Source organism: Thamnophis sirtalis, unplaced genomic scaffold, assembly GCF_051295495.1.
Source record: "Thamnophis sirtalis isolate CommonGarterSnake01/CBP01778 unplaced genomic scaffold, rThaSir2_p1.2 scaffold_5, whole genome shotgun sequence".
In the NCBI taxonomy this organism is placed as follows: Eukaryota; Metazoa; Chordata; class Lepidosauria; order Squamata; family Natricidae; genus Thamnophis; species Thamnophis sirtalis.
Genome location: NW_028261385.1, coordinates 85,190,207 through 85,217,251, shown reverse-complemented (window position 1 = coordinate 85,217,251; position 27,045 = coordinate 85,190,207). Strand labels below are relative to the sequence as shown.

Here is a 27,045-nt window from a genome sequence, read left to right as displayed (position 1 = left end):
TCTTGATTGAACTTTGATTCTATTGACAGGCAGGCAATAAGCAAAATGAAAAGCAAGACTGAGAAAGAATTACATTCAATGATATGCGTACACTCACCCAACTGTCTTTTCCACAGCACCCAGGACACCCTTCAGTCTGCTCAGTCATCGACTCATCCTTGAGAAAAGAAGTAGCTATAGGATTAAGGGAGATTTGATCTGTTCAATGTACCCATTCCACTAGAGGTAGTTCACTATTTGGTTGTGATTTAGTTCTCAGCTGTAATTCTATGGAAGTTCCAAAAAAGTGCTGGAAAAGCATTTATTTTTCCTCCCTCAGTGGGAAATGGAAACATTCATTCTAGATTTATACAGACAATCTCCCTCTTCTCTTTCAAATAGGCTTCAGACATTGGGTAATGAGTTTTGCTCTCAGTGAAACACTAATTATTTCAATTTGATGGGTTTTGGCCTACAGCTCTTTTAACTAACAGCTTTTACAAACAAGCAAATATTAAAGTCCTAGTTGCACAGTGATCTTATGTTTCTAAGCTCTACTTTCTGGAGAACTGAACAGCACTATTTTTTTTTAAAGTACCACAGGAGACAATCATTCCCATCCCATCTAGGGCTTTTTAAAAATTCTTTTTCTTCCTATAGGACAATTTCTGTAAATTAGCCAGTTGGTGCTTGTAGCAGGAGCAGGTAGAATTCTTTGAAGCCCACACTAAAAGCATGCTCTTATTAGAGAATGCGGTGCTGAAATAATATTCCTTTGGCACACCAAAAAGCTTTCCTTGGTGCCTGAAATTGCTATAGAAATGACAATATGGGAATGGAAAAATGGAAGTGGATGAAGGCAGCTGTAATACAAAAAAAATTACAGGTGTCCCAATTTTGATCCTGCTTCATTGTGGAGAAAGCTTTCTGTCCTCTTCCAGCGTTCCTTTAGTGTGGGTAAGGAATCTGATAATATCTGAAGAATCTGATCATTATTGGCTTCCATGTTCCCTGAAAGGAGAAAATGTAGAGAAGATGTCTCAGCAAGAGACTATTCTTCATTATATTTTTAAAGAATACATATATTTTAATATTCTTTGTAAGATAAAGCAGTATTTAACATAGAATCACATTTACCAACATCCAGTGACATCTAGCGGATGACAACTTCTAATCTTTTGGGAGAAGAGTTTATTGAACCCTCTCAACAGCTTGATTCCAGATCCCCCCATGATTTCAGCATTCACTTCAGCAAATTGGATTTGCTTTTGGATTACCTGTACAAGAAAGTCAGGGTGTTGGTTTATGCTAAAGATGGTTTCTGGTTTACGAACAAGCTCCAAGCAGCCATGTGAGGTAGAAGTGAATGAGGAAGAAATAAATGATCTTAGTCAACTTTGCAGATGATGTGTCCTTTGCATTTCTTGATTTCTGCTGACCATTTTAGCTCATCTTAGTTCAGAAACAGATTGATGTAATAGCTTACTATCATAGTAATAATTTTGTCTTTACAGGTTGTCCTCACTTAGTAACCACAACTCTTGTTGTTAAGCAAAGCAGTTGCTAAGTGAAACCAGACTGTGCCTTATGATCTATCTTTAGCTTTGTTTTGCTTTACAGGCCTTCAGAGATCATACTATATATCCGAGGATTAGACATAAAGTTACTTTTTATAATAACTGTGAACAGTCATTAAATGAGGCAGTCACAAATGTGCTCGTACAACAAATATGTCAGCTAGATTTTTCACCTTAGGAGGAAAAGGCAAGAATGTCTAATAACTGAAAGATTATTGTGATAGCTTCACAATAGTGGGTGGGAATATTTGTTTTATTTTGTAAATTATACTACAGGCAAACTTCATTCGCGGCATGTCTAGATTTCTTTAAACATTAAAGTTAATTGAAAGCAAGAATCTTAATAGCCATTATTAGTTGGATTTTGACCTAAACTCAATCTATCAACCAATCTTAAGAGCATGAAAGAGGTTTGCCTGGTCTAAGATGTCAGATCTATTGTTTCATATTTATGAAAATGTCAGACTAGCAAGTTGACGGTATTAATATTTATATGCCTGCTTTTCAGATCATAGTTTTAGTCCCCTGAACATGAGGAACAACATCTTTGCTAATTGGCTTTCATGCAATTGGGTCGGAAGAGTGTAATGCTTTAGGGAGAGCAGCGTCTAATGAGTCTCTTTTACAGTGCTGTATGCATAAGACTCCAAGAGGCATTTACAGAAACTATGCTTAATTACAATTAAAAATAGAAGCAGCATCAATGGATTAATAAGTGAATGCCTGTAGCCCCACTTCTTTGACATTAATAATACAATGTTAGCATTTGCTACTGCAGAGGAAAATGCTTTATTCTTTATTAAATTTGTTTGCAGCATGCAAGAGCGATTTTTGGTTTTATGTTTGCCACTGATTGCTCAGGAACAAAAGCCACTACGGTAGATATATGGAAGATTTGAAAGTTAGTTGATTCCACTCTTCTTCCTTTCCCTTCCAGTATGAATTTCATGGTAAAAACTGGCACTTTGTATGGGACATTACTCATAAACGCCAGAATATCTAATAGGAGCACCAACTGTGCAACCCAAAATCATGCCTTTGCAAATATACAGTCTGCAATGGGATTTGTTGTAGAAATATGGGATCTGCTAGAAAAGCCATTTCGATTTGTTGTTGTCCAGGTGTGTAAAGGCTACATTTCCTGGAAATCCCAGGCAGCAAGCTAATTACATAATTGAGTAGTTACTCTGGAACATGTATTACCAGAACCTCTGGGTAGAAACAAGTTTTGAAAGCTAATGCAGGGAAAGCTAATGCAGGAAATATGCATACATGCATGCATACAGATAATTTGAATGTAACACTCCATGTTTTTATTCTTTGTTGCAATGAACCTTTTATGCAAATAGTATAAGATACATTTTACATCCGAATGAGCTTAATGAGATTCGGTCTAATTCTAGGATATCAAATGGATTCAAAACACTTTACTGAAATAAATCACATTACACCTGTCCTCCGCAAGCTGCACTGGCTACCAATTGGTCTCCGGATACAATTCAAGGCAGTGGTTATTACCTTTAAAGCCCCACATGGCTTAGGGCCAGCGTACCTTCAAGACCGCCTACTGCCACATACCTCCCAGCGGCCAGTAAGATCCCACAGATTGGGCCTCCTTCAGATGCCGTCAGCCAGACAGTGTTGGCTGGCGGGCCCCCGGAGGAGAGCCTTCTCTGTGGTTGCTCCGACCCTCTGGAATCAGCTGCCCCCAGAGATCCGGACCATACCCACCCTCATGGCCTTCAGGAAAGCTGTAAAAACCTGGCTGTTCCAGCAGGCCTGGGGCTGTTGACCTCATTGTTGAGGTCCAGCCCCGGTAGAATGAATGCATGTGGTTTTTGTGGTTTTATACTGCCTTTTTGTCTTATTCTTTTCTCTCTCTATTTTTCCTTTGTAAGCCGCCCGGAGTCCTTTGGGATTGGGCGGCATATAAATTTTACTAATAAATAAATAAATAAATAAATCAAAATACCCCATATTGTATGCTCAATTCTTTGTTTTTTACAAGTGAGGGAAATTACAACATAACTGATGCCCTTCATCCAAATATAAATACTCACAAAAATAACAGGATTCGTTTTCGGGAGAATTTAAGACATAAGGTGGCAAGGTAGTTTTATACGCTAAGCACTTTATCATTAATACATTGCAAAAGTTGAGCTGAGTGACTACATAAATCATATAAACAAACGTCTGATTTGGATGTGAAGAAAGAAATCAGCTGAGAGTGAAAAGATATGGAACATTGAGTAGCTTTCACATTCGAGGCATTTCAAATATTTTATACTTTATGGCAGCATGCATAATACTCCCTCTTAATTTTCTCCAAATATGACTGTGAGATAGGTTGGGCTGAGAAATATCTGGCTCAAACTTATCCAGTGAGTTTCATAAACTAAGATCTGATCTTTTCACTCAATTGCAAAGGAATGTAAACAATTCTTGTGTATCAGAGTTGGATGTAATGGTGTTATTATATTTACTATATTTCTTTACTATATTTCAGAGCTTGAGTAATTAAAACTAGAATGTTTTGGGTACTGACTCTCATTAATCAGTTATAACTAATTAGCAGAATTCTATGAAGTTGGAAAAGTCAACCTTTTGACTGGATGGGAGTAACTAATGAAGTTACTTTTATATAAATCATGAAATCTACCCTGACCTGTGGAACTTGTTTTTCAGTTAATTGGCAAACTCCTTATAAAAAAAATCATTAATGTGAATAAAGTTATAGAAATGACATGTGGCATATCCATATCAAACTGCGTCAAATAACATATATCTGGCAAGCTACACTATAGCTGTTTTATAAAATTATGCATTAAACATCAGAACATCATGTTTTATTTTTGAAGAGCTTAAAATTACTAGCACTCCAGAATACTTTTCTAAAAAGAAAGATAATTTCTTACCTCCGGGCTCACCATATAAGCTGACTGACAGAAGAGGAATAATAAGAGAACATCCTAGAAAGGGTATGTGAAAGCAAAAAAGAATCAGAGGCTCACAAGATGAAAAAAAAAATGGATATAGCTTTGTAGTATATAGATGGTAATGAAATACCTGAATTTTTCACACTACAAACACAGATGTAAAAGATTTCTAAGTGTGAGAAAAGGGTAGAGCATGTGACTGAAGAAAATGTTGAAGATATCAGCAGATTACGTCAAATGCGAATATAGCCAATAAGAAGCTGCATGAGGAGAAATTAGATAGGGATGACATTATACAGATACTGTTTACTGTAGTACTTTCCTTTGAATCCCCTCCCTTTTTTTTTACTAAAAGCTTTGCAAATTTTAGTGACTATGTCCATATATTTTTTCAGAATGCTAGGAACACTTTGTTTCAGATGTAATCTATGTCTTCCAGTTTCTCTTGGACCACAATTCATAAATCTTTTTTATTGCAAGTGCTAATAGGAATTATGCAAAACATTTGGAAAGGAGGAGCTTGCCCTTTTCTTGACTATTTCATAAATACCTTCCAAAAATATGGGTTTCCCAATTTCTATTGCCACAACTTTTAATTAGGGATTATGGGAGATGCATCCAAACATTCCAGAGAAGGTTATGTACTGGCTTCCCTAGTTTTGACAAAACCTAGATCCATGATGGCAAACCTATGGCACATGTGCCGCCTGTGGCACATGGAGCTATAACTGCCGACAGATGAGCTGTCAGCTCCAGCGAGCATGCGCACACCAGTCAGCTGATTTTCGGCCTTCTGGAGAGGCCATTTTTGGCCTCCTCGGGCTCCGGAGGCTTTCCTGAGCTTGGGGAAGGCGAAAACAGCCTACCCCGAGGAAATACCAAGCTCAGCTTCGAGATGAACAGTGTGGCATGCGGGGGGGGAGCAGGGGGGGGGGTTGTGCACACATGCACATGTGGGGCGCACTTTGCACTCACATTTTTGGCACCCAATAACAAAAAGGTTAGCCATCACTGTCCTAGATTATGATTTTTTTTTCTTGAGAGAAAAAGACAGCAAGAAAGATCATTGGAAAAACATGCAAAAAAGAAACCATTTTGACTGAAATTTCTACAAATACCATGTTTTGACTTTCATTCCAGCTTTTTGATATGAAAAAGGAACGATCAGAATTTCCCAGAGCAGAATTAAAAAAAAAAATTCAATGGCAAAATGAGGTGTGTGTGTTTTTTTTTTTTAAAAAAATGTGTATAGGAGAATCAAATTATTTTAGTACCTTAGGAGGAAATACTTAAACTCCCTCTTAATTTAATAATGAACAAAGGTTGTCAGCATGCTATGTGTTTAATCTATTGCATGCTGGAGTATACTCCAGGAGATCACTAATAGAAAAAAATAATTTGAACTGAACCTAGTTCAGTTTTAGATTAATATGTTTCTCTATGTGATGACATTCTTCCTGTATAAATCCTTGACTTAAGGGATGTACAGCAACTACTAGGTTTTTGTCTCTCTCAGAATTTTTTTTTTGTCTGATGCTTTGTTGTAGTTATATCACCTTCAATATTTTTTAAAAGAATGATGATATCAATTAGTATTAACCAGTACTTTATCTTTCATGCAAAATTTCACGGATGGCAAAATTTCAAAACAAATGGGAGACTGCTGCTTGGATGAAATATCAGAGGAATGTCAAACACTCAAACCAAGTTTTGCTAAGGCTGCCAGCATTCCTCAGGAGGTTCTACACATCTCTAGTTAAAACCAAGAACATTTTATATGCAATGCAAGATGTGTTCAGCAACGGCCTACTTGTTAAAATGGCTAACAGCAATGAACTGAAAGAAAAAAAAGCAAGTATATAATTCAAATTTCCTGGCATATATCAGAAAGACAAGTGTTAAGTGTACTCTCCTGATCATCATATTTATTATAAATTAATTGGATTATGAGGGAGTGAGAAGATTTTGTCAAGTGCGGAAGGTGGCAAGGAGCGAAGGAGCATGGGCAATCATATCAGTTCCTTCTGGCTTTCCTATCAATTTGTGGGAAACCATCAGGGAATTTCGAAAATGAGGATCATGTGACTGCAAATTGAGCTTGTCAGTGTGGCAGCTGTGTTAAACAGTAGCAGTGCAGTGGAGCTGAAGCAGCAACAACTTTCACAAATGTCATTGTCTCAGAATTATGTAAGAGTGATCTGGATTACACTGGTTCAATAATTCTTGCCCTGAACCATCCAGTTTTGCTCAATTGAAGGTTAAAAGCAGACAGACACAAGAGCTTTAGTAGTATATAGATAGCTATTAATTGGAGTAGAGGCAAGCATATTCAGAAGCGTTGTTTCAATTAGCAATGCAAGAGATAGAAGATACCATTTCAAGTCTGGTTTCGGAATCTGTATTAGAAATAAAAAGCAAATAGAGCAAACTAAGGATTAAATACCTTCAGAGTTCGATTTTGGTTTAGGAACAGCTAATCCATTACCAAATAAACTTTTGTTATGCCTGATTTCAAAAGTCTATAGTTCAAGGCATAGATAGGATAGGCACAGTGTTGAAAGGTTGAATTTATTCATAGACAGACAGGTAGCATCTATATTTTCATATAAAAAGCCTTAAGCCTTAAAGCTTAACATATATCCCAGATGTTTCTCTATAAACCTGTCAATTTACATAGAACATTTTCTAAGCTTGGTGAATCAACTTCAAGTAACATCCAAGTTTTGGTTTGACTCCCCTCTTATTTAAATGTTAAACTGCTGTCACTTGCATGGTCTGTGTCTTCAATATTTTGTTAGCCTACTATAGGAGTTCGCTTTCCCTCTCTGGAGATTTCAGAAGGACGAGTTCCTTAGATGTAAATGTCACCTCTTATGACTGACAGTACACCATTTTTCCTTTGTTGCATATAGCTTTCAGCTGAGAGTTGAATTCTTCTGCTTTCTGTCTGTCCCATGATGACTGAGTTACCTTCCAGGCTGTCCCACACAATATTTTAAGAGGCTGTTACAGGTAGTCCTTGAGTTGCGACCACAACTGGGATCAGAATTTCCATTGCTAAGCAAGGCAGTCATTCATTGAGTCCTGCCTGATTTTACAACGTTTTGTGCTGTGATTGTTAAGCGAATGACTGCAATTGTTATGTGAATCATGCCATCTTTAAGCAAAACTGGCTTCCCCCGCTGACTTTGCTTGTCGGATGTCGACTGAGAGAGTTGCAAATCATAGACTCATAGGACTGGAAGTGACCTCAGAGGTCATCTAGTCCAACCCCCTGCTTAAGGTAGGAGCCTTATAGCCTCCCAGTCATAAACCTCCAGTGATGGTGATCACTCCAGGACACTAGAGCCAGAGGTGTGCTGCACATACATGTGAGCATGCTTGCTTTTGTGCGGCTTCAAACACACAACAGATATTATCAGGCAGCCATGTTGAATAGAGCAGGTGAGGCGCGGCAATCAGCTAGGATTCGTGGGTGGGAAACAAAGCCAGAGAGTGAGATAAATAGGACAGGCTAGTACTGGGGCAGGTAGGCGGGCCCAGCCAGTGGTCAGAACTACTGGTTCACCTGAACCAATCCGAACCGGCAGCAGCCCACCTCTGACGCGAACCATTGTAAATACGTGTTCCAAGCACCCAAATTTGATCACGTCACCATTGGGATGCGGCGAAGGTTGTAAATGTGCAGACTGGTTGTAAGTCACTTTTTTTCAGTGCTGTTGTAACTTTGAAGGGTTGCTAAATAAATGGTTGTAAGTCAAGGACTACTTCTGTCTTCTAGATCAGAGGGGTCAAACTAAAGGCTTGCGACCGGATCTGGTTTGCGGGGTGCTTACAACAGGCCCATGGGGTCAGCCTGGAAACAGCAAAGGAGCAGCGTGCAGCCCTTTTCGCTGGCAGAGCGTTGCAGGAGGCTTTCACAGCCAAAAATGGAACTCAGGAGCCTGTTTTCGCTGGCAGAGAGCTCGGACCACCACAGGCACCTCCTACATGAGTGATGTCAAGCTGGCCATGCCCACCCCGGCCCCCTGAGGTCAAACACAACCCTTATGCGGAACTCAATGAAATTGAATTTGTTCTAGATTCAAATGTTCTAGACACCTCCATCACATTTCCACATTCCAGCACCATCAGTCACTCAGCAATTTAGCAGTCTGGCTCTCAGCCATCCTTCTGTTTCTCTGTGAGTTAGCAGCTGGCAAGTTTTCCTGTTTTTTTTTTCTAGAGCAGTTATGAAGCTGTTGTACAGGGATGACCCTTCAGAAGCTTGGCATCTCTCCAAACACTAGGCAAGGCTAGAAAAAAAAATCTGTATTTTTGCAATCTATCAAAACTGTCTCTCTCTACATACTACTGCACTGCATTGTGTGAAGGGAGTTAATGTTTTCTATTTGTTTCTATGTGAGTTTCCTTCCTCAGCTATTCAACACCTTATAGATCTCTGTTAAAATATTAACTGTATGTCTCTCTGACTTTGTACCTCTGCAACATCCAAGTCTCTCTTTTTAATTTTCTTCCTGTCTCTGTAATGCCTTTACTTATATTAAAGTGTCTATAATCTTACCCCAGATCTCTTTGGTGCATCACACCCAGACATTTTTACAATGCTTGCTACTAAGGCAATAGCAATAGCAGTTAGACTTATATACTGCTTCATAAGGCTTTCAGCCCTCTCTAAGCGGTTTACAGAGTCAGCATATCGCCCCCACAATCTGGGTCCTCATTTCACCCATTGGAAGGATGGAAGGCTGAATCAACCTTGAGCCGGTGAGATTAGAACCACTGAACTGCAGATAACAGTCGGCTGAAGTGGCCTGCAGTACTGCACCCTAACCACTGCGCCACCTCGGCTCTTAAAAGGCACCACCTTTTGCATCTTCTTTCAAGATATGCTTCAATGAATAGTGATTGAAATACTTTACTAATGTATAGTGTACATTAAAAAGTCCCACCCATTGCTCGGTATATTTCTAAGGTGCCCTTAGCAACTGTAAGAACATAAAGCAATAAAATAGTGAAGAGCCACTCTTGCAATGATAAACAATATTTAAAATAATAAAACAACCATTTGTTTTGGAGAAAGAGACCACTATGGAATTACGCATTAAAAAGTGAACTAAAAAATAATGTTTTCAACAGTTTTTGGAAGATTTTTTAAAAATAAAGATTTGTTTGGCAAGAAAATGTGAGCAGAGATAATGGAAAAAAGCATCATTGTGTAGTAGGTCTGATTACCCATTTTTAGCAGCAATTGCATGAAAGTAATTGTTATAAAGCTTTTACAAATGCATAAATCTTCCCTTTTTATAAACTACTATTTTATGAAATTGTTTTGTCCCTGTTCTAAATTTTGTTACATGTTCGGTTATAGTTTTTACATTTATATGATTTCAAGAGAAACCAGAGTGTTTTTTTTAATCTACGTAACCTTATTATGCTCTTATTACTGTTGTATAATTTTGTAGTTTAATTCTCTTAATTGTTCTGATCATTGATCAAATCATTTTCTTTTCAATTCAAAATGTGGATTTTAACCTATTAGAGGCTTTTATGGCTTGGCACTTAGATATCTCTTAAGTTACCTTCTCCAATCAGATTTCACTCCTCCATGATATTTTTCTCTCAAGAAAAGCTCCTGATATAGACTTCATGGAATTTTCTATTTACAAATTTTCTAGTTATGAGTCACTTTTGCTGATACAAATAAATCTGATTGCAACTCAGGAGTGATGTAAACTTTCCTGCCTGTGTGCTTTTCTGTCTATATAATAGACATCACATAAAAGGTTAGTGAAGATACCAATTCAGCTTTGCAGTTGGAGAGAAATCCTGTTTCAATACCTCAAAATAAAACGGGTTTTCCAAAATAGCCTGGTTTAGTGTGAGGTTCTTTTAAAACTATTGTATATCCTCTGTGTCTGCATAGATACACACACCGTTACAGTTACTTTTTGCTTTATATGTAAGTGTAAGAGAGCAAGTGTCAACCCTGAAGCTGACTTGACTGAAGCCATCTTGGAGCTTCAGTATTGCCACATTGGAGCTGTGAAGGGGAAGGAGGGGTTCTGCCGAAGAACCGTATAATTATAGACAATTGATTTCTCAATGTATTTTAAAGTGGTTGCTTTGAGTTTTTTAAGTTTCTGAGATTTCAAGACTAATTCTATTTATTGCATACTACATTTCTATATATTATTTTCAATTGTGATGATTAATTGCCTTGAATCTTTGGTAAAGGATTAGCATTTGAAGAGCAGCAATAATATTTCACCCAGGGAATAACTGTTCCTGCTAACAAATGTGTCATTGACCAGACCAGACAGTTTTGAACTACAAATGACGTGTTCAAGTCAGTGTGGGATACCTGTTGGGAGCACCGGGTACCGTTCTGGTACAGTGCTCTGGAGGGCATACCCGCCCACCTGCCTTCCTTACCTGTATTTCAGCCAATCAGGGCTTTTGCTCACGGAGCGTACGGTGCCAGCGCCATGCTCCGGCGAGCAGCTGGAGCATCATGGGTGGTAAATATGCATGTGCATGCTATGCGCATGCTACACATGTGCTGCATACCGGTTGCAATGGGATCCGGAACCCACCACTGGTTCAAGTCCCTATTAATTTCTGGAGACTTCCTGGACTAGTTCCTGCAGTTTTTACATACATAGAAACAGAATCTATCTATACCTTTTAAAAAGGCAACATTCTTACATCATTACATCTAATGAAATTTCAAGCAAAATCATTGACATTTAACAGGATGTGATGATTTTGCAAATGTTTGTATGATTTTTTTTTAGAGTGGAGCATAGAGCATCCAATACCTAAAAAGTTGCCAAACTAAGTTTGGAGGGCAGAGAGAAATTAATTTCTTGTTTGCGTGGCTTGAGTCAAATCAACGTGAAGTTATGTTTATATGGTGTAGTATGAATTCTTAAGATTCTGTTATTTTTTATTTCCTTGCAGAAAATATACTGCCAAATTAAGAACTGTGCTTCTTGAGTGTCTCTCAAAATGTTTCCCTGCTTGAAGGAGGAGGATGAAAACGATGTTGCTTTAGGGTAAGTTCATGCGATCTTTAGAGTCAGGAATTTTGAATCAGTATTTAACAAACAACACAAGAAGGTAATTGGGCAAAAATAACTGCCCTAGGAAAAATCTTGTAGCAGCCTTTATATAACAGCTTTATCTATAATAGGTTTAAACAGTTTTTTCCTGAAGTTATCTGCTTTTACAAACAATTATTTGTGTTTTTTGGATTAGTACAACACCTAGAGCTGAGATGGGTGTCTAAATCTATATTGTGATAAGCAAATAAATAAGAGTGACAACTAACACCCTTGTTGGCTTGGATACAAAATCAATAAAAATTTCACATGATTCTTTTTTATTTTTCATAAATCTGGTAGAACTTCCATTTTGTTTGACCTTGGAATAGGGGAGAAAGACACTTTCATTTCAGAATTTGCGTGATGTACTGCTGTAAATATATCATAGTTGTCTCATCTAACAAAGAATTTAGGAGTTTTAAAAAAAATCTGACTCCCTTATCTAAAAGGCTCTTTTTTGCACATAGCATCAAGTATTTCTTTTCATAATAGTGGGTTTGTAAATTGTAAATCTATACTTGGGAAAATATTCTTTAAAAAATTATTTATCCCTCTTTTTCTACAGTAAGTTAGATAATCATTGCTTTATTTTGGTTTGGAAAGTTTTTTTAAAAAAAGAACCATAGCAGAAACATCATTAGTAGGCTGCACTAATAACATGATTTCCTCTCTGTCAGGACACAAATATGACAGTTAAAATATTGTCTGTGAGGGTGTTAAAACACATGATTACCTACATTCTTATCCTAAATCAGTTAAGTTTTCAACAAGCATTTTATGATGATTTCAGAATGAAAAAGCTTGATATGGATTCTTAATGGATTTAACCACTGTCCAGTCTGGTATTCCACAGTGCCCCTATTAGCAGGTAGTTCAATGCCAGGTGCAGCTAATAAAGTTTTGTAAATATTAGAGAATGAAGACACTCTTCTGAGACTAAGTCATGCAGGGTGTTTTGTTTTGTTTTTGTTTAGATTGATGTTTTCTGATACTTCCAGCAGTGTTCCCCCTCCTAAGGCACTCCTTTTTTTAGCATTTTTCTCAAAGTATATTCAGAGACTGTTTGTCAACAGTGGAGAACAGGTTAAGAGGGCTTGAAGTGGGGAGAAAAGAAGGCCATATAGGTAAGGTGACCAGATTTTAACATTGGTAAAGAGGGACACCATTGACCGGGGGAGGGGGGGGTCTTGATTAAAATTTTTTTTAAAAATCGGGACTTTTTAAAAACGCCACGGGACGCTCCAAATCCTCTCCAATATATATAATTGAACAGAGGCCCAATTAGACCAGTTAGTACAGACAACCAGGGTCATAGGTTCTTAAAACAAAACATATGTCACTTACAAGGTTGATGCTGGTGGGATTTTTTGTGAAGACCAGGAAATGAGTCATACCCAGAGATTTTGTCACAAAATCTTTCAAAGAATTCTTCTTCCGCACCTAAAAAAGACACAACTGTGACTAGGGCCATTCCACTGCCTGGCGTGCTTTGGGGACAAAATCTAGGATAAAACATATTTAAATTTTACTTCATTAATAGAAGCAAATAGCATTGCAAAAATGGACTGAACAATAGATTGGTTTGCCTAGTTGCCTTTGTGATGTTACAATATTTAGCCAAGTTGTTTTCCTTCTTCTATTACAGTCGCTCACACTTTTAAGTGCTGTCCCCACCTCATTTTATAGTCTGCTTTGATAATAAAATGCAATCATAACTTGAATAAAGCGTAAAAATGTTTTGTATAACATGATTGTTTCCATAAACATGTAAATCTACATAATTAATATTTGCTTTTGGAAAGATTATTTTCAACTGTTAAAATAGAATTTAGAAAATGACCCCAATATCAATGATCGACATTCCAGTCCCAATTGTGATTATTAAGCAAACACTACCTGCAAAGCAATTATTTCCATGAACCACATGAATGGCATTTAATAATTTCACCTTGAGGCTGGTAGCAGAAAAAGGCTCCATCACTCCCCGAACATCTTGGATGAGTTGCTGTATATTCTTACCAATGCGACCTCGATGAAACACAGAGGAGTGAGGCACAGAGCCATATTCCTCCTGAGATCAATGCTGGGCAGATGCTCGCTCCTTCTTTTGATTCTTAGTCTGAAATGGAAAAATGAATTGGATGAAGAATAATACTAGTAGGGTTTAAGATATGCAAAACAAATATCCCATTCCATATCAAATCCACTTTCTTATTGCAGGTTACTTTCTCATAGCCTCCACAGCTGGACTTTTAATTGCTGTAAAGAAGATCAGAAACTGCTGATGGTTCCCCCCTCTCTTCTTAACAATCTAATATATGCAATAATGGAATATTCCCCATAAAACTCCAGAGCAGCAAGAGATTTTAACTATTTCAAAACCACGCTAGTCATAAAAGTAATTTTACAGTATTATTTGCTTTGTTTGGAATTACCCAGGTATCAGGAAGAGTAAGCCAGTAGGGGAAAAAAGATACTAGGTGAAACGGTTCTATTAATATGGGTGGAAAAATACCTCAGAACCTCACATTAAGAAGCAGAGCAGCTTTATAATCAGTCCGGATTTCAATCAAGTCGAACAATTATTAGTTTCTCACAAAGTAAGACACATGCTAGAAAAACCTTTTTCTTACCTTTCTCATTCAAAATCCACGGAAGAGTGGTGATGTCCGTTTCATAGCCACAAGTGCTGCCTTCAAAGGCACAAGAGCCAACAGAGTATGATTCAAGGGCTCTGGCTAACTGCAAAACTAAAGAAGACAAAGCTGACTTAGTTTGCAACATAAAGAGAGTGGATCTGCTGTGAAAGGGAGTCTATGAGAAATATGCACTTCAGGAAAGCAAGTACAGGGCAGCCTTTGGCTTAATTCAATGGAAATCAACTGTACACTTCTGCAGTAGAAGCAATGAAAACTGCAGTAGCAGACCTAACAGTTACCAATACTGTCTCCCAGTCTTACAGATGCAACACGATTGCAGCAGATTCCAATACTAATTTCATCTTATTTGCTACTCTAAAAAATCTAGTACAAGACCCAGTAACTGCATGCTTCATGCACCTGCTCTTCTGTCAATGTCCTCTCTGCCTTTCTCTTTCAAAAACTTTTTTTAAAAACCTGGGAAATGCAATATCCCAAAATCAGTTCAGCTCCCTAATGCATCTCAAGATGCCAATCCTAGAACAAAGAGGTCACGAATACAGACTTCCCTACAGAATTAATTAGGAGACTTAACACTTTTTCGGATTCAATAGAGACCAGGTTATCAGCCACGTGAGACATACGCTGTGTTTCTATGACACACCCATTTTTTTGTGAACGGTCCTCTCTCTCTATGCAATTACCACTTTCTCAGTCTCATAGTTCTCTCTGGACTTTTCCTTCCAGTAATCTCCTCCCCAAACAACACACAATGCAAATTTAGAAGCCGAGGTGAAGCAGCAGCCCGGGGAGGGGCAGGGGCTAAGCTTGGACAGCTTCGGAGGCAGCCTGCCAGCTCAGAGAGAGAGATGGGGGGGGGGAGGAAGGGGCTGCTCAAAGCAACAGAAGAAGGAAAAATCCGTGAGGATTTTTAAGAGAATAATAAAATTAATTTCCAAACTCCCTTGTGAACCTGTCAAAGTTCTGAAAATGCAGACAATGTAACTGGCAGTATGTATTCAGAGAAGTCTAGGCAAACAGCAGGACCCCTAAGCTGCCATTTAAATGGGGTAAATCTGCTGCTAAGGAAACGCCTATGAATAGTTTTGCACTGAGTATCAGAGGCATTGGACTTAACATGTTGAGTTTTTCTCGTATCCATCTATGAATGTCAATCATTTCATTGGGAGCTTTCCCAGTTTGGTTAAGTGCTCATATAGGATCCAGGTTTGATTTCCTAACTCTCTTTAAATGATGCCAGTCAGTAAGCGATAAAAGCAAGTAGAGGTGTGTATATGTGAACTTTTCATCCCTTTGGTTGCAGTTTTAAGTTCCTCCTTGTGCTGCATTATGTTTATGATACTACATGTTAATGTAGACATAATTTCTTATGTATAAACTCTGAACCAAGCAAACAAAATTGAGGTTGCACCCTTTCCTCTCTGTCAAATTCTGTTTATCTTTTTGCCTAAAAGATTGACATTGACCCTCCCTTCCCCAGAACACCCATCCACCTAGCCACCCCTGGCAATCTCATCTAAACCAAAGAAGAGAAGCCTCCTTAGGAGAGTCCTAAGAAGGAAACTGAAGATAGAGCAACTCCAACCTTCCATCCTGTATCAGCTGATGACCTCAACATTCCATCTTCCTTTAACAATGGACATCCCCAGTCCTTCTGCCCTCCTGTAAAGCACATTTTGCCTAACCAGAGAACTCACCTCAGGTGCACTGACAGTGACCTGCCTAGCCTTCCCCAAATCTCAAGCCAATGAGATTCCTAGGATTTCCCACCTTGTAGCTCTCAACTTCTATAAACATCTTTGCTTTCCCATTGTTCATCCCTGTTCATCCCAAGGGTGAACTAACTCATTTTCCCCAGCTTAAGGTAAAGATAAAGGTTCCCCTTTATCATTCCCTACTCGAGGGGTCAGCGCTCAACTATGTTTCAAAGATGAAGCCAGCGCTGTCCAAAGTAATGTCACCATGGTCATGTGGCCAGCATGTTTAAATGCCGAAAGCATATAGAATGCTGTTACCTTCCCACCAAAGGTGGTTCCTATTTTTTTACTTGTATTTTTATGTGCTTTCGAACTGCTAGGTTGGCAGAAGCTGGGACAAGTAACGGGAGCTTACTCTGTTACATGGCTCTAGAGATTCAAACCGCCCAACTGCTGACCATTCTGATCGACAACCTCAACATCTTAGTCACTGCGCCACCGTGTTCCCCAGCTTAGTACTCTTCAAATGGGTTGGTTAACAACTTCTATATCTCCACATCAACATGACCTGAATAAGAGAAAGTAGTGTTCTTTTAATATTAAAGACAATCTACCGTGTTTCCCAGAAAATACGACAGGGTCTTATTTTCTTTTGCCCCATGAAATATGGCCTTGGGCTTATTATCAGGGAGGGCTAATTGTTTTGGGGTTTCTAGGCGGCTGCTCCCTTGCAAGCGAGCTCCCGAAGAGCTGGGCACAGCCTCAGGGGCGAAGCAGCCATGAGGTAACCATGCTCACGAGCAGCAAATCCCCTCTCCAGCCGAGCAGAGCGCCATTCACTGACCTAGGGGGGTATCACTAAGGCACCAAGCCACATGGCTCTCTGCCTGCTCCCCAGCTCCCCCAGCTTGGCACATTTGGGATACTCCCTAGGTCAGTGTAAGGAGCTCTTCCCAGCTGGAGAGGGGATCACGTAAGCACCTGTTCTGCCCCCAGCTTCACCAAGCCCTTGTGCAGTTCTCCCAGGGCACTGCCGCCACTCGCCTCCGCCACGCTCCGAGCGTAACTTCCAAACTCCAAAAATCAGCTGCCGAGTCTTCCAGCATTGGCCTCTCTAGGAGTGCTCTCTATGGTGGGCCGGCTGCTGGACAGAGAGTCTTCCGGACAGAGAGTCTTCCGGACAGTCTTCCAAGAGCCGGTCCACCATAGAGAGCACTCCTAGAGCAGCTGATGCTTGGAGTTTGGAAGTTATGCTCAGAGTGTGGCGGTGGCGAGCGGAGTCTGCTCGTAAGGGGGCAGCTGCCCGGCAACTCCCCCCTCTGGCCAGGCAGAACGCTACTCTCCAACCTAGCGGTATCCCAAAGGCGGCAAGCAACGTGAGTGCCTCCCTCCCGGCTCCTGCGGTTTGGTGCCTTCGGGATACCGCTAGGTCGGTGAGTGGTGCTCTGCCTGGCCAGAGAGGGCAGGTTGTCCAGAGGGTTTATTTTCAGGAGTGGGCTTATATTTTTGCCCACGCGAAAAATGTGGCAAGGGGTTAGTTTCGGGACAGGTCATATTTTCGGGGAAACATGGTATATATATTGTAAAGTAGAAATCAGCAAATTGTACTTTATGGTTTCATAAAGTATTTGGGTCAGCTAACAGTCTAGAAAAGTATAAAATATAGAATATTAAAAATTTAAATCTACTGCAAACAAATAAAATAATTATTTATCCAACTCCACAGGTCTAGCTGAAAAAAATATTACAATACTAATTGTTATTTACCACTATTATGACATATTGTATATTTCTTGTCTACCTTCAGAATTTCAGCACAATTGATTTAATTATATAGTGGATTTTTATAATTGTGCTGAGAAACATAGTGAATTTATTATAAACATCATATTTGGCTTTTATAATTTCAAATTTAATCCCATGCTGTTTGTGCATTTTCCTTATGGTAGTTATTCCAGTAGAAATATGAGTTGTACTGTTGGCTGCAACATATGATTTCCATGGTAATTTTCCACATTTTTACATATTATCCCACAGGCTTATTATTGTTGCCCAGGATTAAGGCTCATGTTCAATCTATCCTATAGAATGCCATTATTAACTTAAAGAAACAAATACTCTGTACCCTGTTTTCCCCAAAATAAGACCTCCCCGTATAATAAGCCCAGTTGGGCTTTTGAGTGCATGCACTAAAATAAGCCCTCCCCTGAAAATAAGCCCTCCCCAAAAATATTTAAATGCATGCGCAGGCGGTTTCCGCCATTTCCTCTGGTTGCTTAATAGGTAAGGAGGTGAGGCTGGAGAGGGGGGAAAAGGGAGGGGGGAACCTTACTCATGCACTCCACATGCCCTTACCTAACGACCACTCCTGCAACTCTAGCCACCACACTCCTTCTGTCATGCTAATGGCTGCCACAAAAAGAGTGGCAGGCCCAGTGATGTGTCTTGTGCCTCACTGCCACAGCAGCGCAACACAACAGCAGCCATGTGCTGTCCACACTCGCCTCAAAAATAATAAGAACTCCCCGAAAATAAGGCCAAGCACTTAGAAGGGGATGACAGAGAATGAGGTGGCTGGATGGAGGTACCAAAGCAGTAGGTGTGAGCTTAAATGGATTCCGGGCGATGGTAGAGTACAGGAAGGCCTGGAGGAATGCTGTCCATGGCGGGGGGGGGGGAACACGACTTTGCAACTAACAACAACAACAAGTACCTGTAGGATGGAGAATGGAGTGCTTTTTTATCCGCCTATCAACTGTATGTCACCCACTTCCATGTACTTTCAAGCAAAAATACACAGGATCTAGTCTGTTGCAGGTGGCTTGGTACATAAAGTGAAAATTTCTTTTTAATACAGAAAGTCTTTTTGCTGATATATTTCTTGCCACCGTTATTTTTAAATGGTTGCTTTGTATAAAGCATGCCACATGAAATAACAACCCTTGTTGTTAATGAAGTACGTGCCGTGCTCTATTACGAGGCCTACATTTTTGTTCCTTGAGAAGTGAAGCTCTCATGGCTAGTAATTTATAATACTGGAAAGAAAGAATGCAGCTTGCTGTGCAGAAGCAGAGAAATGCTAGTCAAGCAACAAAATACGTAGCTAAAACAGCAGTGAGACAGTGCAAGTTGTCTATTGGTATCTAAAAAGAAACTGCAAATTAAGAACTGTGGGTTGCTCTATTGCTATCTTCTGATTTTTATTAAAACCCACTATTGGTATATTTTAAAATGTAATTACTTTATGCTTTTGAACACATGGTGTTTTGTAAAATCAACATGCAACATATTCTTAGCTTTGATTGTAGCCTAAACCTTTAAAAAATTAATCTGCGATTAAACAGAAAGGCGTGTGTTTCTTAGTTCGATCATAATGCCATTCTTCATTTTTACATCATACGAATTTAAGATGGTGAAGAATTCATTCAGTTTTCACTGAAATGCAAATGTTCTTGTGTTGCCAATATGTGAAACTTGGTGCCTTTGATGTTCTCCAAGAAGATTTCGAATTAACATTTGACTATTTGAATACTCTCTATACAGAACTACTGTGGAAAAAAATAAACCTCCAGAATTTTCATTTGTTGCAACGTTTTCATTAATAACCATATTTATTAGTTGAATCCTGCTAATTAATCCAAGGGACAGGGATCCTTTGATGGCTTAGCTGAAATAACTTCACTGACTTCCTATTGTTTAATTGGCTGAACAAAGGGAACAGAAATGCACACATTGGGGAAAAGTGTCTAAAAATATGGTTATTAATGAAAATCTGGTTTTCATTATTAAGAGTGAATTAGCACAATATTTTCAAGAAAAGAAGCTTAATATAAAAGAAAGTAGCATGTATAGATTTACAGTTGGTCTATAAATCTTTTGGGATCTGCACATTTGGGAATAGCAGAGTTGAAAGTCTATACTTTAATGACTGTGCTAGTGTTACCACCTTTGTCTTCTTTTTGAATTTATAAACAAATAAAATATGCTATTTTTAAATTGAATTCTGTACAACCTTGTCTGGGTTTGAAAACTAATCAGGTTAGCATTGGATAATGAGGCATACCAGGACATCAGGCTAAACTAGTTTGGTGAAGTGGTTAAGATGCTGAACCAAAAACTGGGAGACTGTGAATTCTAGTTCTCCCTTAGGCATGAAAACTAGCTAGTGACTTGGGCCAGTTACTGTCTCCCAGACCAAGTCACTGTACAAGTTGTTGTGAGGAAAAAAGGAGACAGGTGTATTATAAATGATTTTTGAGTTGTATGAAATCCAGCTGGGATATCATCATTGTCCAGAAAGCTGGGTCAATTCAGCTTTTTATGATTTAATACTGGCAACTAAGATGACAACTTGCCTGTTATTAACTCAGTATTTGTCCCCAAGATAAGTTTCATTTCTGAGTGTCCCCATTTTCTTGACATGTTTTGCAACCCCAAATAATTGTAAGACTAGAAGATGTAAAGGACTTCTACCAAAACTTGGCTCCTTTTCGATATCCTAACTATATAGAGCAGCGGTTCTCAACCTTTCTACTGTGGCAGCCTCACATTGCACGAGGGGAGGGAGCATTTGAGTGACAAACGCGTGAATGCACTGCTCCAACCACACCTTGTGAAACTCCATTCCACTGAAGCTTCGTACGTGAGCACAATATCCCACCCCTTGTGAGAGTGGAACTGCCCATTGCTCATGCAGCCTGATTTCAAACAGTCCGCAGCCCACTACTTGGGAACCCCTGATATAGAGATATATTCCCCCATTAAGAATCACACTAATGGGCCTCCCAAAATCTTTGGAATTGGCCCTTTGGCAATGATCTCATTTCTCCAGGTAAATATATTATACTTGGAGAGCTGATGAAATCTCCTACTGAATGGTTTTAGCAGAATGCTAGTTCTAGGTCTTGTTTCCAATCTCAGTAGCAGGTAGAGAAAGATAACAGGCAAGGAGCAGGATAATAAAGCCAAGAGAAATAATGAGATGGAGGAAGCAGTTGTTGCTTTTACAGTGTTCTTCACCGCCCGCTCCATCTCTTTCATTATTTCCCTTGGCTTGTTTTATAGCTTTTCAAACTATGATATTCTTGTTTGAGGTATTGTGAAATTGTACTGATTGCGAAACAGATTTGTAAAACAGGAGGTGGGGAGAAGGAATTTTTTACTGGCAATTTATATTTGAAGTATTTCAAAGTCATTCCCAGTGTGGAGTTTGCTATTTTCTCAATAACTATATGCTAAGCTGACATTCTCATTGCACCAACCTCCACGCCCCAGGATCATTTTTTTCTGGTCGATTGGCGTTGCTTCAGATGATCTCAAATATATGTGAAGTTAGGCTTTTTGTTCATAATTTGTATCAGTTCATGCAGTCCTTGATTATACAGAATTATTTTCACATTTTAACACTTGTCTCACCAGTTTGCAGAGATCTTTTTGAGATTGCCGCCTCTTTTTGTCTCCCTTCCCTCTCTAAATAATCTGTCAACAGTAAACTCACAGTTCACTCCTGACTCTCAATCATTATGAACAAATTAAAACAGTTGTAAAGTACATTTTTAAAAACCCATATTTCTCACTAGAAATGATAAATATTTCAGGACTTACTCTTGTCTGTATTTAAACAATTTAATAACAATTTAAAAGGGTCATGGTGGCTCAGTGGCTAAGACACTGAGGTTGTCGATCAGAAAGATTGGCAGTTCGGCTGTTTGAATCCTAGTGCCACGTAACCAAGTGAGCTACCATTACTTGTCCCAGCTTCTGCCAATCTAGCAGTTCGAAAGCATGTAAAATGCAAGTAGAAAAATAGTAACCACCTTTGGTGGGAAGGTATCAGCATTACATGCACCTTCGGTGTTTAGTCATGCTGGGCACATGACCACGGAGACTTCTTCGGACAAGTTCTTTGGCTTTGTAATGGAGATGAGCACTGCCCCCTAGAGTCGGGAATGACTAGCACATATGCACAAGGAGAGTCTTTATCTTTACTAATAACAACTTGAAAACTAATACATTTAGAATGAATGAGATTTCTATGAGTGATAATACTATATTAATGCTACTAGTAATATAATAATGCTACTAGCACTACTGATAGTTTTATAGTACTACCACAACTGGAGACTGGGTCTATGTATTATGCTACATCAAATGCAGCTTGCATATCTCAAGTATGTGGACACGTTATAACTTAGCCATTGTGCCCTATTTACATCAGGATGTTAACATCCAGGATAAGAACCATGGTGACCCAGTGGTTAGAATGAAATATTGCAGGCTAACTCACTGCCAACTGCAAGGAGTTCGATCCTGACTGGCTTAAGGTTGACTCAGCCTTCCATCCTTCCGAGGACGGTAAAATAAGGACTCATACTGTTGCGGGCAACATGCTGACTCTGTAAACCATTTGGAGATAGCCTGTGTAAAGTAAAGCACTATGAAGCAGTATATAAGTCTAAGTGCTATTACTATTCAAGGTCCCTTACAACTTTCTTGTCTGTTTAATCATGATTAGGAAGCTAGTTAAGTGAGCTTATACTTTATTTGTTGCCTCCGGGGATGTGGACAAGGCTATGCGAGCTGTGAGTTCCTCCACCTGCATACTGGACCCGTGTCCCTCTTGGCTGACTACCAACAGCAGAGAGGTGACATGAGGCTGGATCCAGGCGGTTGTTACCGCCTCTCTTCGGGAGGGACACCTCCCCACCGCGCTTAAGGCGGCGGTGGTGAGGCCCCTCCTGAAGAAACCGTCCTTGGATCCAGCAGTTCTTAATAACTATCGTCCAGTCTCCAACCTCCCCTTTGTGGGGAAGGTTGTTGAGAAGGTGGTGGCCTTACAGCTTCAGCGTACCTTGGAGGAAGCTAACTATCTTGACCCCTTCCAGTCTGGCTTCAGGCCCGGTTACAGCACTGAAACCGCTTTGGTCCATCCTGGTTCTCCTTGACCTCTCAGCGGCTTTCGATACCATCGACCATGGTATCCTTCTGCGACGACTGCGGGAGGTGGGGGTGGGCGGCACTGTTTTACAGTGGTTCTCCTCCTACCTCTTGGACAGGTCGCAGTCGGTGTTGGTGGGGAGGGAGAGATCGTCCCCGAGGCCCCTAACCTATGGGGTGCCGCAGGGCTCGGTTCTGTCCCCCCTGCTATTTAACATATACATGAAACCGCTGGGCGAGATCATTCGGAGGCACGGGATTAAGTACCACCAATATGCGGACGATACGCAGTTGTATCTGTCCGCCCCGTGCCAACTCAATGAAGCGGTGGACGTGATGAACCGGGGCCTTGAGGCTGTTAAAGACTGGATGAGAGCTAACAAACTGGTGCTCAACCCGGAAAAGACCGAGTGGCTGTTGTGTTTTCCTCCCAAAAATTTGGCTAACGTTCCATCAATCAGGCTGGGGGGGCAAAATTTATACCCCTCAGACAGGGTCCGCAACTTGGGAGTCCTCCTGGATCCACAGCTGAGTTTTGACCACTATTTGTCGGCTGTGACCAGGGGGATATTTGCCCAGGTTCGCCTGGTGCGCCAGTTGCGGCCCTACCTGAACCGGGAGGCTCTCACAACAGTCACTCGAGCCCTTGTGATCTCTAGGCTGGAATACTACAATGTGCTCTACATGGGGCTGCCCTTGAAGAGCATCCGGCGACTTCAGCTAGTTCAGAACGCGGCCGCGCGAGTGATCATGGGCGCACCACGGTTCGCCCATATAACTCCGATCCTCCGTGAGCTGCGCTGGCTACCTGTTGATCGTCGGGTGCACTTCAAGGTCTTACTTACCACCTATAAAGCGCTCCATGGTAGTGGATCTGGCTATCTGAGAGACCGCCTCCTGCCAATTACCTCCCTGCGTCCCATCAGATCGCACAGAGTAGGCCTCCTCCGAATTCCATCCGCCAGTCAGTGCCGACTGGCGACTACGCGGAGGAGAGCCTTCTCAGTTGCAGCTCCGACACTATGGAACAACCTCCCCGTGGAGATCCGTACCCTCACCACAGTCCAGGCCTTCCGCACAGCCCTCAAGATCTGGCTATCCCGTCAGGCCTGGGGATAGGATTATTCTCACCCCGCCCGAATGTTGAGTGAATGTTGTGTTTTTATGGTTAATTTCTTTTATTCACGTTTCTTTTTCTTTTAAGTCTTGTCTTGCACTCCCTTCCCCCCATTGTTGTAAGCCGCCCTGAGTCCCCTCAGGGAAAAGGGCGGCATATAAATGTTCAATAAAATCTAAAAAATCTAAAAAAATCTATTTTCGTTGACAAATTTCACAAGCCCTCCTCTAAGCAGCTGTTCTTTTCCCACTGTCACAGTACTCATATAAACCTGCTATGCCCACAGTGTTGCACAATAGTATGTAATGAACTATTTCATTCATTTATCCATACTCATGGGTTGCTGGGATTCTAAAATATCTCCCCAAAGCTATTAATTAATTGATTAATATTAAAATAACACATTAATAATTAAGTTGTATGCGGCCCAACTTAAGTTGACTTGCAGAGGTTATACTGATTCTTCTTTAAGAAACCTGCATGTTTCTGGACTTTCTGCTTGAAGTGGAAAAGAATGAAATTTTGATTTTGGGTTTTCCTGATTAGATTGATAGGTATTTATAGAACTGGCTTGTTCTTATTATTATGAAAAAAAAAACCAAAAGTTGTGATTTGATGGTAATGTCTTATTTTACTGGAACAGAGAGTCGGAAGTCAATGTTTCTTTTTCTTTTTTCCTTATCCTTCCTCACTTCTCTTTCTCCTCTTCCTCCCCACCGTTTTCCTATTTACTTTTGTATTTTGTATCTTATTTTATTTTATAACTCAATAAAAATATTAAACCCTAAAAAGAAAAAAAAGAAACCTGTATATTTAATAATTATGTATTTAATAAATTTTAAGGTATTTACCCAAACTAACCAGATTATAATTGACTGCAAAGATCCTCATCCCCCTCTTTTTTTTAAAAAAAAAATGATTTCATTCACTTTGCAGTTATTTTCCACTATATTCCATTTTATAAATAGCTTAAAATATTCTATTGGAAGCTGGGTTTTAATAATGTAGAATTTTTTGCAACAAAAATAGTTTTTAAAATGCATTGAGAATATGTAGTAGCTGGATATATTTTTTGGGTACTAAAAAGATCATTTATTTTATTGACTGATATATATCCCAACATTTCTAATTAATCAAACAAATATTATATAAATAAACAAACCTGGCTTAGCAAGGGAATGAGTTAAGTCTTAGCTATGTAGCATGGGAAAAGTCTGGGCAAAGCTGCATAATCAGATTTCTTTTTAAAAAGCAAAGGAGAGAAAACGTGCCTACAAGACAAACTTGGTTGTCAAATTAGCATTAATGTATTTCTAAAAAATATTTCAGCAAAGGGCTATCTTAATGAATGTAGAACAAATATCGTCAGTTGTGATTAAAAAATATTTGATACAAAAGTGTTGGGCAATTTCATTTGTAGGAAGAAATGCCCCTTTATTAGTTGCTTTAAATACTATGCTTTTCCCTTCAACCATTGAAATGTTGGGGTTTTATTCCCTTGACTTTCTGGAGAACTTCCAGATGCTTCAAAACTGCATATTCCAACAAATCCTGCCAGCAGACTTAGTGGTAAAAGGAAGGCTGGGTATGATAGTTCAGCTGTATTCTGGGGAATCCTTCTTGGGTTGGTTTCAGTAGGCTACTATTGTTTAGGTCTGCTAACATCTTTACAAGAAGTAACTTGTAAAGCAGGGGTCTCCAATCCCTGGTCTGTGGACTGGCACCGGTCCCCATCATGCTAGCAACCAGTCCACCCAAACAAGCGAAGCCCCCATGCAGGGGATGCAGGCAGCACACAATGCAGGACCCCTCTGGTCCACGGAAAAACCTCTCTCCACGGAACTGGTCCCGGAACTGGTGCCCAAAAGGTTAGAGGCCACTGTTCTAAAGTACCTCCTGTGCTTTTTATGTCTTCTATGTAAAAAGCACATTTAGGGGCAATTAAAACCTAGGATTTTTGCTGTGTTTTGCAATCATCTGGTATAGGATTATATCTGGTTTAATTCTTTCCTTTGTCTGGGTTGGATTTTACTTCAGCATGCATTTCATTTCATTCCCTTCCTTGAGCCTAAATTCAGGAATTGGTGTTGTTGACCAAAGAAACAACAACGTTAAGTCACAAGAGATGCCCAGAAAATCATTTACCTTCAAGGAGTTAATAACTCTTTGGAAGCCAAGTAAAGGAAGAACAAGACATCAATTCAAGTTTCAATTTCCTTTCAGTATTGGCGTATTTAGGGTCTACATGGCAACATGAAGGTCCACGATCAAATTACCCTCATTCAAAATGCAAACTTCAGTCTTATCACATTGAACAATGGCAGAACTGCTAACTCTTACAGGGAATCCTAATGTTGTTTAAGGAATTTTATTAAAAAGGGGTGCAGTTTATAAGAGGTGAAATGTGTATTATGAAAATGTATTTGAACAGTGAGTTGAATAAATGAGCAGCCACTTCCATTCCAGGTAATTCCCTCTTCCTGCCTTATTACAAAAAAAAAATCTGTAGCAATAATAATCAATGGACCACCTGTAAGTAATTAGTCTGCATATTAATTGATTCTGTGGTGAACTTGGAAGGAATTCATTTCAGCCTTAAAAAATACGAGAGTCATGGGAAAATCAAGTTGCAGCTGAAATGGATTTGACTGGTTCAGTCTTTACTCTGATTTTGGAAATAAGTGAGCAAAATAAACAATGAAATTAGTGGATAGGAAAAGTTGATATGAATTGAAGGGAATGTGTTCTTCCTAGAGAAAACCTTACTTTTAATTTTTGCCATGAATTTTGATTGGAGTTCCAAGAGAAAGGATCCTTTATGTTAATGGGTTTCCTTAAAGTGCCTTGCTGGACATTTCATGGAAAAAGGTAGATTAGACAGACCATCACTAATTCAGCAGTTTTTCTACGTTTACTTTAAGAAAATATTTTCCCCATTTTGAAGAGCCACTAAAGCTCTGTGAAGTGATCAGATATGCCTGTAGATTAATGTCTGTGCGGGTTTTTTTTTGGGGGGGGGGATAAAAAGTACACCCTA

General features: G+C 39.6%; 1 protein-coding gene across 1 annotated transcript in view; it reads left to right on the top strand.

Annotated features, from left to right (window-relative positions):
* LINGO2 (leucine rich repeat and Ig domain containing 2) overlaps window positions 1-27,045 on the top strand; it is a 773,861-nt gene that overhangs the window by 146,316 nt on the left and 600,500 nt on the right. Inside the window, exon 2 of the mRNA XM_087716140.1 lies at window positions 11,456-11,550. The gene's annotated coding sequence lies outside the window, so the exon portion shown is untranslated. The remainder of the gene's footprint in view (window positions 1-11,455; window positions 11,551-27,045) is intronic.